The sequence below is a fragment of the Dipodomys ordii genome, unplaced genomic scaffold, assembly GCF_000151885.1.
Source record: "Dipodomys ordii isolate 6190 unplaced genomic scaffold, Dord_2.0 Scaffold89, whole genome shotgun sequence".
In the NCBI taxonomy this organism is placed as follows: domain Eukaryota; kingdom Metazoa; phylum Chordata; class Mammalia; order Rodentia; family Heteromyidae; genus Dipodomys; species Dipodomys ordii.
In genome coordinates, this window is record NW_012267305.1 from 6,360,508 (window position 1) to 6,372,642 (window position 12,135).

Consider the following 12,135-nt stretch of genomic DNA (forward strand, 5'->3'; position numbering starts at 1 on the left):
TTGCCTCTGAGTACTGCCTTTGCTGTGTCCCAGAGGAGCTGGTAATTTGTGTGTTCATTTTTGTTGAATAGCATGAACATTTGAATTTCCTTTCTAATCTCTTCCATGACCCACTCGTGATTCAGCAGTGTGTTGTTCAGCCTCCATGTGATATCAGACTTTCTTTGGTGGCTTTCGGTGTTGAGTTCTAATTTTATTCCCTTGTGGTCAGAGAGAATGCAAGGTATAACTTCAATGTTTCTGAATTTCGACAAGTTTGCTTTCTGGCCTAAAATGTGGTCTATTTTAGAAAATGTTCCATGTGCTGCTGAGAAAAAAGTGTATTCTGATGCTGCTGGGTGAAATGTTTGGTAGGTGTCTGTTAAATCTAGTTGATCTATGCAGCTGTTTATATCTGTGGTTTCTTTGTTGTGTTTTTGCCTAGTTGATCTATCTAATGGGGAGAGTGGTGTGTTAAAATCCCTAACAATTAATGTCTTTTGATCTATATGGGATTTGAGGGAAAGTAGTGTTTCTTTGATAAATTTGGGTGCTCCATTATTTGGCAAATATTTAGAATTCTAATATCCTCCTGAAGGAGAGATCCCTTAATTAGTATGTAGCGACCTTCTTTATCTCTTCTCACGAATTTTAATTTTAAGTTTATTTTATCTGATATTAGGATTGCAACTCCCGCCTGTTTATGGGGTCCGTTTGCTTAGTAGATTTTGTTCCAGCCGTCAGCTTAGTAAATGTGTTTGTTTTTATGTGCAAGATGTGACTCCTGAAGGTAGCAGATAGAAGGGTCTAGTTTTTTAATCCAACTAAACAGTCTATGTCGCTTAATTGGAGAGTTAAGTCCATTAACATTAAGAGATAGGACTGAGATGTATTTGGGAGTTCCTGCCATGTTATTCAACTTCTTGGTTGCTACGAATCCTGGATTCTTCCTATGGTTCTAGGATTCTCAGTTTGTGTGCAGTTTCTTGGCCTTTATTGCGGTCTTGTTGGTTTTCTATGTGTAGGACACCTCTAAGAATATTTTGTAGGGATGGTTTGGTGGAGATGTATTGTTTCAATTTTTCTTTGCTATGGATGGTTTTTATTTGGCCCTCAGTTATGAAGGAGAGTTTAGCTGGGTACAGTATTCTTGGTTGATAGTTGTTTGTTTGTAGGGCATGGCATACATCATTCCAGGCTCTTTTTGCTTTGATTGTCTCTGCTGAGAAATCTGAGGTGATTCTAATTGGTTTTCCTGTATATGTGATTAATCTTTTCTCCTTGACAGCTTTAAGGGTCTTTTCCTTGGTCTGAGTTGATCCTGTGTGGATTATAATGTGAGACTGGGATGTCTGGTCTATTTGGAGTTCTAAATGCTTCTTGTATTTGAATAGGCCTATCTTTTGGCATGTTTGGGAAGTTCTCAGTTAGTATCCTGTTAAACAAATTTCCTAGACCATTAACTTCTGTTTCTAAGTGCTCCTCTACACCAATTATCCTTAGATTAGGCCATCTGATGTTGTCTTCCAAGTGTTGGATAGATGAATCATATTTCTTGGACTTGTCTTGGATGGTTGCATGTTCTTTCTCTATAATATGTAGGCTGTCTTCAACCCTGAGATTCGATGTTCTGCATGGCCTAACCTGCTGTCAAGACTTTCTACTTTGTTTTTTATCTCTTTTCCTTCTAGTTGGTCAGCTTTGATGGCTTCAAATTCTTTATTGAAGCTTTGTTTTAGATCTTGTATGATTTTCCTTACTTCCTTAATTTGGTGTTCATTGTTTATTCTCAAATCACTTAGGTGATTGGTTATGGTTTCCTTGGACTCCCATTCCTTCTGTTGGGTTCCATTCAGCATTCCCTTTGTGGTCTCCCTGACTTCCTTCAGCTCTTTGTTAATGGATTCCATGAATGCCTTTAGTGATGTTTGTGTATTCTCTTCCTGTTCTCTCCATTCCTGTATTATTCTTTGATTAACTTCCTCCCTTTCCTGGGATTCCTGTAGTTCTCTTTGAGTGTTCTCAGTCTGCTCATGCCATTCCTGCCTTTCTCTTTGAGTATTCTCAAGCTCCTCACTCAAATCCTGTATCAGGTTTTGAGTAGCTTCCTCACGCTTATGATATTCCGGCATAACCTTTTGGATTGCCTCCTCTCTCTCCCTATCATGCTCATACAGAGTCATTTGTCTGTTTTCAATCTTTTCATTTATCATGTTTGCCAGCAGTGTTTGTAGAGCTATTTGGGAACTCTCCTCTGGAATATTCATGATCTGTTCTGTCCCCTGATTATCAAGATTGGGAATTGAGATACCCGGATTTGCCATTTTTCTTGTGTTTTTCCAGCTTACTCTGCCTGTTTGAGATGAAAATAGCACCAGTTTTGTGCTAGAACAATCTCTTAAGGCAAGCATCAACCAAACTCTGAATTTCCACAGTCAATAGTCTACAGATACAATGTAGTTCAACAGATACATCTGTTCAACATCTAACAACTATATGTTAATGGGCTACAGACCGCAAAAAAGAATTTGGAAAACCAGAAATTATTAGGGTTAGGGAGAGATGTGGGTTAAAAATAAGTATAGATTTATATGTGGAGTCACAGGGAGAGTTAACTAAGTCCTAATCTCAAAGCAGGAAATAGGTTGGGTAGGATTAAAGTAGAGAGAGAGAAAAAAAGAATAAAGGGAAAGGGAAAAGAAAAGAGACTAGAAAAAATAGAAAAGTAAAAATTAATAATATTATGCAAAACGAAAACAATCTATTTAGAGAAGAATGTGAATATATTGAGAGAAGAGGAGGGATATAAAAGAGATGTGAAAAACTTAAAAACAAAAATGCTGAAAATATATAGGTATAAAGAGGTAGTACTGCTATGAAGGAATTTAAGTCTCAGAGGTTTTGAATTGAGTAATAAATTTGTGGATTAAGTGTGTACACAATGGGGGATAGGGTTATCTGAAGATGTGCAGGAGAAGAATTAAGTCACATAAAGAAGAACGAAAGAGAGGAGAAGGTGAAAAGAATAAGAAAAGAAGAAGAAAAAGATGAGAAGTTCAGTAGAGCTAAACAAAAAACAAAAAGATAATTGAAAGAGAAAAAAAGAGAAAGAAAACAAAAAAGAAAGAAAATGCACATTTACATATCCCTAAAATAAAAATTATAAGAGGAAAAAAAACTTACTGGAAAACAACAATTTTTTTTCAAAAAAGGCAAAAGTTAAAGATTAAAAAAGGTTTAGAAAAGAAAAAAATTTTTTATATAAGTTACCAAAAAAAAGAAGAAGAAAAAAAAGTTCTTTGATTTTTTTGGGAGGGGTGGGAAAAATCCTGTATCTCCCTTGTGTCTGTAACCATCCCCTTGTTGGAGTCTCTAGTCTGCTTGTGGTCCTGTGTTTTGGTTGGTTTCTTAAGTCAGTTTGTTCGAACAGGCAGAAAAATGCTCTGCTTTACCCAGGATTTGGCAATCCTCCTCCAAGGCTAGTTCAATGGGAGGCAGATCTGCTTTGAGTATCACAAAAGAGGGGGATGCAGTGATGAGGCTAGGTTCTGGGTAGAGTTGAGGCCTTTCAAGAGCCAGTAGCATTTCCCGGGGGCTATTTTGTGAAAACCTCACAGAGCCCATCCTGGAGCCATTCTCAGGGTTTCTGTTTACTGAATTTCAATTGATTGTCGAGGTTGCTAGAGGGAGGGGCAGCCTCTGGCTCTGATTACCCAGTGAAGAAAGCCACTCCTAGGGCTGGCGCCCGAGCTGGGTGACTTTTCCCTGGGTGGAGCTGAGTCTGGCAGGTAACGTGGTCGTTAAGTTCTTGTGACTTGCTAAATGACTCGTTTTATTCCAAGGCCTGAGTTGGATCTAGCAGCTCCGAAGAGCTTTGTCGGTATCCACGATGGAGATCTCTGGTACTGGGGGGGGGGAGAGGGGTGGCCTTCTCTCCTCTGCTCCCTGAGAAGGCGTGAGGACGTCAGGCTTCTACTCACACCGAGTCTTGGTTCCTGGGTCGTCTCTGGTCTGTGAACTGCAGGATGAAGATGTCTGCTCCTTGTTGGTTCTTGCTGGTGTTGAGTAGAATCCGCTCGCCTGCTGAGTCTGGCTCCTTTGTCCCGGACTCTCTGTGGCTCAGGTATGGCTCCTGTGATCGCCACCACTGCCACCACTGCCGCCGCGGTGGCCGCTGCTGGCAAGAGCTCAGATGTGTCTCCTTGCCTGGATTTTCCTTCTCTGGCCTAACTCTCTGTCCTGTGATGGCACACTTGGTGTGATTCTCTGGCTTAGGACTGTTCACTGGAACTCTAAAACTGCTTTGTATGTGAGAGCTTGTTTAGACTCCAGCTTCACTTCCGCTATCTTCCTGGAACCCAATAAGCCTTGTTTTATATGACCGTATTCACACAGCTATTCAGCCATTGCGACCCTCTCCTTTGTTCTCAGTCTGTGAATGCTTAGAGCGCTGTTTAATTAATCCTATGCAAGTATTATTTGTCAATTACTATCCATTGGATTACCAGTAGGCATATCTCTGTAAACACTGGATACATGTGCTTACTTTTCCTCCCAGAAAGTAAAAGTTTTTCGCAAATTAAGTACCTTGACGTGTATTTGAAGTTATTCTCTGTGCTATAAGCTTGTTTAAAGCACTTTAAAATATATAGAGAGAATGATGGAGGGGTGACAATGCATTGTCTTCATAAATGGACATTTTGAACTGAAATCCCTTTGTACAAACTTTTACAGATAAAAAATAATTCATTAATTAAAAAATACAAATTGTGACATTTAAAAATCTCCAAAGAAATGTTACCAATGAGTAAATTTACATGGAATGAATTCTTTTCCACTTTATAGAATTCTGGGCAGAGGGGAACATTTATGATGCATAAACAGAATTCATGAAGTACTAATTTTTGACTAATTTCTGGAAACTTTTTGCCTTTGAGGTAATTTTAGATTCTGAAGAAACTGACATAACAAATTTTGCCATTCATACAGATTAGACCTGTGTAGGCTGTCTTCTGACTTCTAAAAAAAAGTCACTATGACCAGTAGGATGTTCTGAGCTAATTGTTTTAAGTCAACTTAGATTGCTTGCTTGCCCTCACCATCTCCTGCCTACTATTTCCACATCAACCACATGTGGAGGAGAATTTTAACCTAATTTCTTCATATATTTTGAAGTAAGGCAGATGGATGAAGTTGCCAAAAAATGTGCTTACACTCTTTAATCTAACTGAAAATCAGATTCAGACTTCCAGTTTTCCATCAAGCTAAGATGGTTTAGTGAGTTCAATATCTAACCGAATCACAGTGGTAAAGTTACAGATCATTTCCTTGTTTCCTTGAAAAAATATTGGATTATTGTGTGAACCAAATGGATGTTTTGAAGAGGTTAAGAAGGAGAGAGGTATCAACTATGTAAATGTTCGAATGTATTTCCAAAACACCTGAGATCTATCAGAATTTAAATTTACTCACTGCTGTATGTTTCATTTTCCCTATTTCACTGTGTGCATTTACCTGTCAAAAAGGCTACTATTATCTGTTCACTTATAAATTGTAACATTTGACAATTAAGATTTGCCACTAGATTTGTAATTTGAAGAAAATGTGTCCCATTAAAATGTCAAAAAATAAACATCTTCTTTAATGGATCACCTAATTGAAAGCCAAACTTCCCTTAGTATGTCTTGAAGAATCATCTCTGAATTTAGATTCCAAATCATATGATTTTTAGGTAATGTCAAGGTTTTATTGAAGTATTTGTGCCTATAGTCATTCCAAAGTGCCAAATGGTAAATGCTATGAGAGAGCATTCATTTTGAAATGATGATGCATTCGATTCACCTGTTAAATGATTTCTAAAGTGAATGAAGAGAAAGCTCAAATAAAAAGTAGAAAATTCAGTGTTCAGTTTGCACCAATGTTCTTTGAGTTTGTATCTAGTTATATAAAGCACAGACATTTTTATGGAGAATAGCTTCTGTTTCCAATGAGAGTTTTACATGAATTCATTTCTTAAGTCCTGAGGGGGGAATGTTAAGGATATGAAATTGCTAAGTGCTTTTGAAACGATGCAATCTACATTATGAGTATCTCGAACACTTAATCTTAACATTAAGGAATACATCTGCATATACTTTTCCTGCTCGTTTATTTTGAAAAGGTAGTAAAATAGAATATACATAGCTATCTGTCTCTCTACTCAATGTAAAGTAAATCCCTTAGCATATACTGACAACTCCTTCAGGGACAGTGCTCCACTGAAGATAGGCCCAATGCTACCATTTCCATAGACATTACATAGTACCTGTTCTTGACTAGATTGTGTGTGTGTGTGTGTGTGTGTGTGTGTGTGTGTGTGTGTGTGTGTGTGTGTGATGGTCCTCAGGCTTGAACTCAGGGCCTGGGCACTGTTCTTGACCATTTGATCCACAGTTCTATTTCTGGTTTTGTGCTGGATAATTTGTGATAGAAGTTTCACAGATTTTTCTTCTTGGGCATTAACTTTGGACTTTCATCCTCATATCTCAACTTCCTGAGTAGCTAACTGTGCCCAAGTAGGCCAGTTATTTTTATGTGCAGTGTATATACGAAATCAAAAAACATTTTTATAAGTGAATATTTTAGAATATCATATAATAGTAGAAGTAGGTACACTAGAATTTAGAAGCTCCTGGAAACTCATCACTCCTTGGGAATAACTGGGAAATACTATAATTCATGAATAATAATTAGATATACTGAGAAAAATTAGAAAAGAGAAGAAAAGAATTCAGAAGCATCATACTGTATAAATTCACCCTATATGCAGAAAACTTAAAAAGGCCCATATAAATAAGAATCCTGATGTCATACCAAAGGTATGTGAAGACCGAGAAGATGTGAATTATTCCATATTACAATCTAGAAACCAGTATCCCTCCATTAACTAATCTTTCCAGTTCACACTATATTTAATTATTTAATAAAAATATACCATGTTTGGGTGCTGGTGGTTCACACCTGTAAACCCAATTACTAAGGAGGCTGAGATCTGAGGATCACAATTCAAAGCCAGCCCGGACAGGCAAGTCTGTGACTCTTATCTCCAATTATCCACCAGAAAACCAGAAGTGGTGCTGTGTATCAAGTGGTAGAGTGCTCGCCTAGAGCTAAAGAGCTCAGGGAGAGCACCCAGACCCAGAGTTCAAACCCCACTACTCACAATAAATAGATAGATAGATAGATAGATAGATAGATAGATAGATAGATAGATTACCATGAACAATTTCTAGCCAAGCTCATTTCTTTTTATTGGCAAAGATCCTTGCATGTTTCATCTAGATTAGATGAATGATCTCATCCTCTAATGTAGTAGTATATTTTATGTAACAAGTCAGTGAAAGATACAGAATTGCCTTTCTTTATCAAACTTTTCCTATGCCTGTATTCTTTATTGTAAGCATCCTATAGAAAACAAACTCTTGAATATTATTGTTATTTATATAGCAATTGCCATATTGCTACCTTTAAATTTTCCTATTTAAATCATATCAAGAGACCAAGTAAAACTATGATAACAGAGACATAACCAGATTGAATAAATATTACCTTTTATATTGTTATTGTAAATCAGTCATTAAAAATAAGTCAAATGAATATTTTTCCTAAAATGTGGGCAGATGGCATACAGTATTCCCCAGTATGTATTCTTGAATAAAATTATATATATGCTTTGAATTGTAGTAAAATGGATTTCTTTGGAGTCCTGTCATTTAAGATCAGTGATGCCTTAGCAGTCCTAACAGAGCATCCACTGTCCCATTATCAAACCAATGTAACCACCTATACAGGGTAAATAATAAAATTAAATAAAAATACACATACACTAAACATATAAAATTGTAATTACATTATCTCAAAAAATGAATATAAAGAGCAATGCCTTGTATTAGTATAAAATTTTGTATTTTTATAAAAAGAAATGTTGTTTTATTGGTATGAATATAAAATAATATACACCAGGGAAATTAGTATGGAGGTTTCTAATCAAACGACAATAAACTACCATATAATCTATTTATACCTCTAGCTGGACTTGTATTCAAAGTCAAGATACATCAGAACTTACATATCTATTCTTATCACAGCGCTATTCACAAGGGCCTAGCTATGGAAGCATTACAAATGATGAATAATGTGATAGGTAAGTAATAATAAATATTATTTACTGTAAAGAAGAATGAAATTATATCACTTACAGGAAAAAAAGATGGTACTGCAGAGTAGTTTTCAGCAAAATAAGCCAGGTTCAGAAGTCCAAAGGTCTCATATTTATTCTTTTTTTAATGTGGAAAAAACTGTACAGAGGGGTTACAATTACATGGGCAAGATAATGAGTACATTTCTTGTCAAGCATTGTAGCCTCTTCCTTTGTTTCCCCTTCCCATCCCATCCTTCCCCCACCCCACCCACACTCCTCCCCCCTCATATTTATTCTTTATGTAGAATTTGACCCTATATATTTAATTTTATGTGTGATTATATTATACTATACATATATTGTACACACAACATTGCTGTAATCATGAGAATGACCAGAGGGGTTTGAGAGAGGATGTGAAAAACAGGATGATGGAAGATGAACAATATTTATTGAAATACACTCACAAGGCACCCCACTAAAAATAGTTGAAAAAGAGATGGAAGGAGCTATACAAAAGAGATTAATAGAAGGGGTGAATATTATCTACTCACAATGTATACATGTATAAAACACCACTGTGAAACCAATTGCACAACTAAAGTACATTAATAGAAAGAAAATTAAATAAATTTAGATCTGTGTCCCTCCCCTACTGTCTTAACAATACTTTAGAAATATGACCACCAAACATTCAAAAATTCATTTGTTGGATAGGCTTCCAATATGGGTGATTATTTGGTTAAGATTTTTTTTATTAGTTGAAACAAATACCAAAAGTAATTTTCACAAGCAAGATTTTAAAGCAGCTTATTCTGTTTTTATTCTAGTCACCATTAGTCCCTATGAATATGATATCAAATGCATGCTTTTAGCAGGTATTAAAGGATTCTTATAATGAGTCACAAGAAGCTGATTAACAATCTCATGGTGTTTTTCACTTCTCTTTCCTTTAAGTCAGTTTTTACCAGGAGGCTTCTTGAGTATACCTTTTGCTGTTAATGGAAAATAATAAATCTTAATGGATTTTTCCCTTACCATAGTACACCACAGATTCTGATATTACCAATATGTGAAACCTATAATTCCCCCTAAATCCTGCTGTTTTAGCAGTAGAATGATGTTAAATGGTTTTATTCTTTTAAGAACCCCTGATTTTAGCATAATACCCTGGGGAATCTTAGCATGACTAATAGGCAAGTATACATATTGGAAAGAAGGAAGCCGGTTATAACTGTATAAGAGTGGGTTAAAAAGCTTTTTAAATTCTCTAGGTTTCAAAAACCACTTTCCTTATTTGTTTAAAAATATTAGGGTCAATTCTATGTAAAAACTCTCACCTAAAGTAATAAATGCAACGTGAACTGAAAAATAATGTATGAATACATTACTTGTTGAAACATTTGGCAGTATAGTACTTCCAAGATAACATTTTGTGTACAGTCAGGAATTTGCAAGAGTGTCTTAGAACTAGTATAACAAAGCACCACAAATTGTGTGGCTTGAAACCACAAATCATTGTCTCACATATTCACAGTTCTAGAGTCTGGAAATATTCATAGATTTGACATGACTGTGTTTCCTATAGGGATGCTAAGGAAGAATTCTTTTTACTTCTGGCCCTAGGTGTTCTTTGGCTTTGGAGAGCATCACTCCATCTCTATATCCTTGGTAATGATGCACATGCCATGTCTATCTATGACTCTTCTACTGTCAGAACACCAGTCATATTGCATTATAAGGCCACTCTATTCCAATACCACATCATTCTAACTTAACTGTTTATGTGTGCAATTACTTTAGTGTAAATAAACTCTCATTTGAGGTACTGGGGTTACCAACTTCAGCTTATCTTTTTGTAAGGACATAATCCAATCCCGAACAGTTTGGGGGTTTTGTTTGTTTGCTTTTTGTCGGTCGTGGGGACTTGAACTCTGGGCCTGGGTGCTGTCCCTGATCTCTTCAGCTCAAGGTGAGCACTCTACCGCTTAAGCCACAGCGCCACTTCCAGTTTTCTAGTGGATAATTGGAGATAAGAGTCTCACGGACTTTTCTGCCCGGGCTGGCTTTGAACCGTGATCCTCAGATCTCAGCCTCCTCAGTAGCTAGGATTACAGGTGTGAGCCACCGGTCCCCAACTTCAGTGCATTCTTTATATTGTTCAAAATTAAATAATCTGGTGAAAATACTTTTTCTGTCCTTGTGCTTCAAATGTAATAGCTGTTTCTTACATTAGAGATTAATAATGTGTTCATGTCTGTTACAAACTATATAGTTTCTTGATGTATACACAGACAACTACAATTGCTTATTTTTCTTTACTCTTCATAAACTGTAGACATCAGATTATTACATTATTAGTTGCTTATTATTTTCGCTTAGGAGTTTAAGTGTTTTCAACAAATCATTGTTAATTTATCCTTTGATGACATAAATGGAGGATTATCAAAGTAATTCATGTATTTTTGAAAACAGTCACTTCATAAAGAAAAGTAAATTTTATGCTATGACAGAAATAGGGTTCAGTATTTATTTTTTGTCAATTTATTTACATAGATATATGTTCTGAGAAAATTAGTTCAGTTATTATAGGATACTCTTCTAGAGTATCCTGAAGATAATTTTTCTGCTAAAGTCTCCCACATATCTTTCAATTTTGTTTTAGATAAAGTACTGAAAATCACCTAGCTTACTAGAGAAAATAAAAACCATGCAGGTTATGAGGGTGTTTTTTTATTCACCCAATTACTTAATATTGTCACCAGTATTCCAAATTGTCTTTTTATTAACCTTTGGATTTTAAAACCTTTGGGCAATGCATTACAGTAGCCTAGAGACTGAAGAAATGTCTGGACCTTCTTTTGAATAATTGGAGAGAAATCAAGAATACATAGAGCAGTGGCACTCACTAGACACTACGTTGAAGATAAACTATACAACTTGTATGTGGAGACAGGAAGGAAAAACTGGGTGAGAGTGAATGAAGGGGTGATACTGGTCAAAAAGAACAGTATCATTACCTTACTTATGTAACAGTAACCCCTGTACACATCACTAGATAGATAGATAGATAGATAGATAGATAGATAGATAGATAGAAGAGAGAATTTTCATGAAAAGTGTCATTCTGGAAATGTCAATGCAACCAAAACACTCCATATTTACTATAGAGATCATCATTGAAAAATTCTGAAGCATAAAAATTTAAATAAGTTAAATCTCATAGATTACTAAGTAAAATGAGAGAATATGGGTTGAGAAAGACAACATTGTCAAGTGAAGCTGGAAATAACATATACTACTTTAAGCATCATAACAATTCTCACCCCCATACCAAGATTAGCTACTTTTGTTAATATAGATAATACCAGAAATGTAGTGTACTTAAGTATGACAAATTAGCAAAAGTTACTTAGACCTGTCACATGCTTATTCAGATAAAAATCGATGAGATAAGAGTGCCTATAATAATACAGAGCTGAAGATTGCCAATTGCATCCTGAATAACTCTGGATTTTATAGAGATTTTAAAGAATAATACCATGCATATGTGGGAAGAAAATGGTATCAAATTTGGTGTCACTATGATTGCTCAAGATAAAAGTGGCATAACTGAAGTACCACAGACTGCCTGATTCTAAATTTCACTTGGTATTTAAATCTTTCTATAAGTGTTTATAATCTATCTTTTAATGTGTTTTCTATTGATTCTACCTTTAACATATATGATATGTAAATTGTTTTATCCCAATCTATATTTGATCAGTTTTATAAATTCTAACCACATCTTACAAATTGCTCATTTACCCATGATCACAAATTCATTTGTATATATGAATGTTCCTGTTATATTGAATCCCATATTACTATGCATCCTTATCACTTCCCTTGAACCTTCTCATTTTTTGCCTACTCTTTAGTCTTCTGGTAAGGAAGGGATGGGGAACAAACATTATGAAGGCAGCTGAAATCTGAAA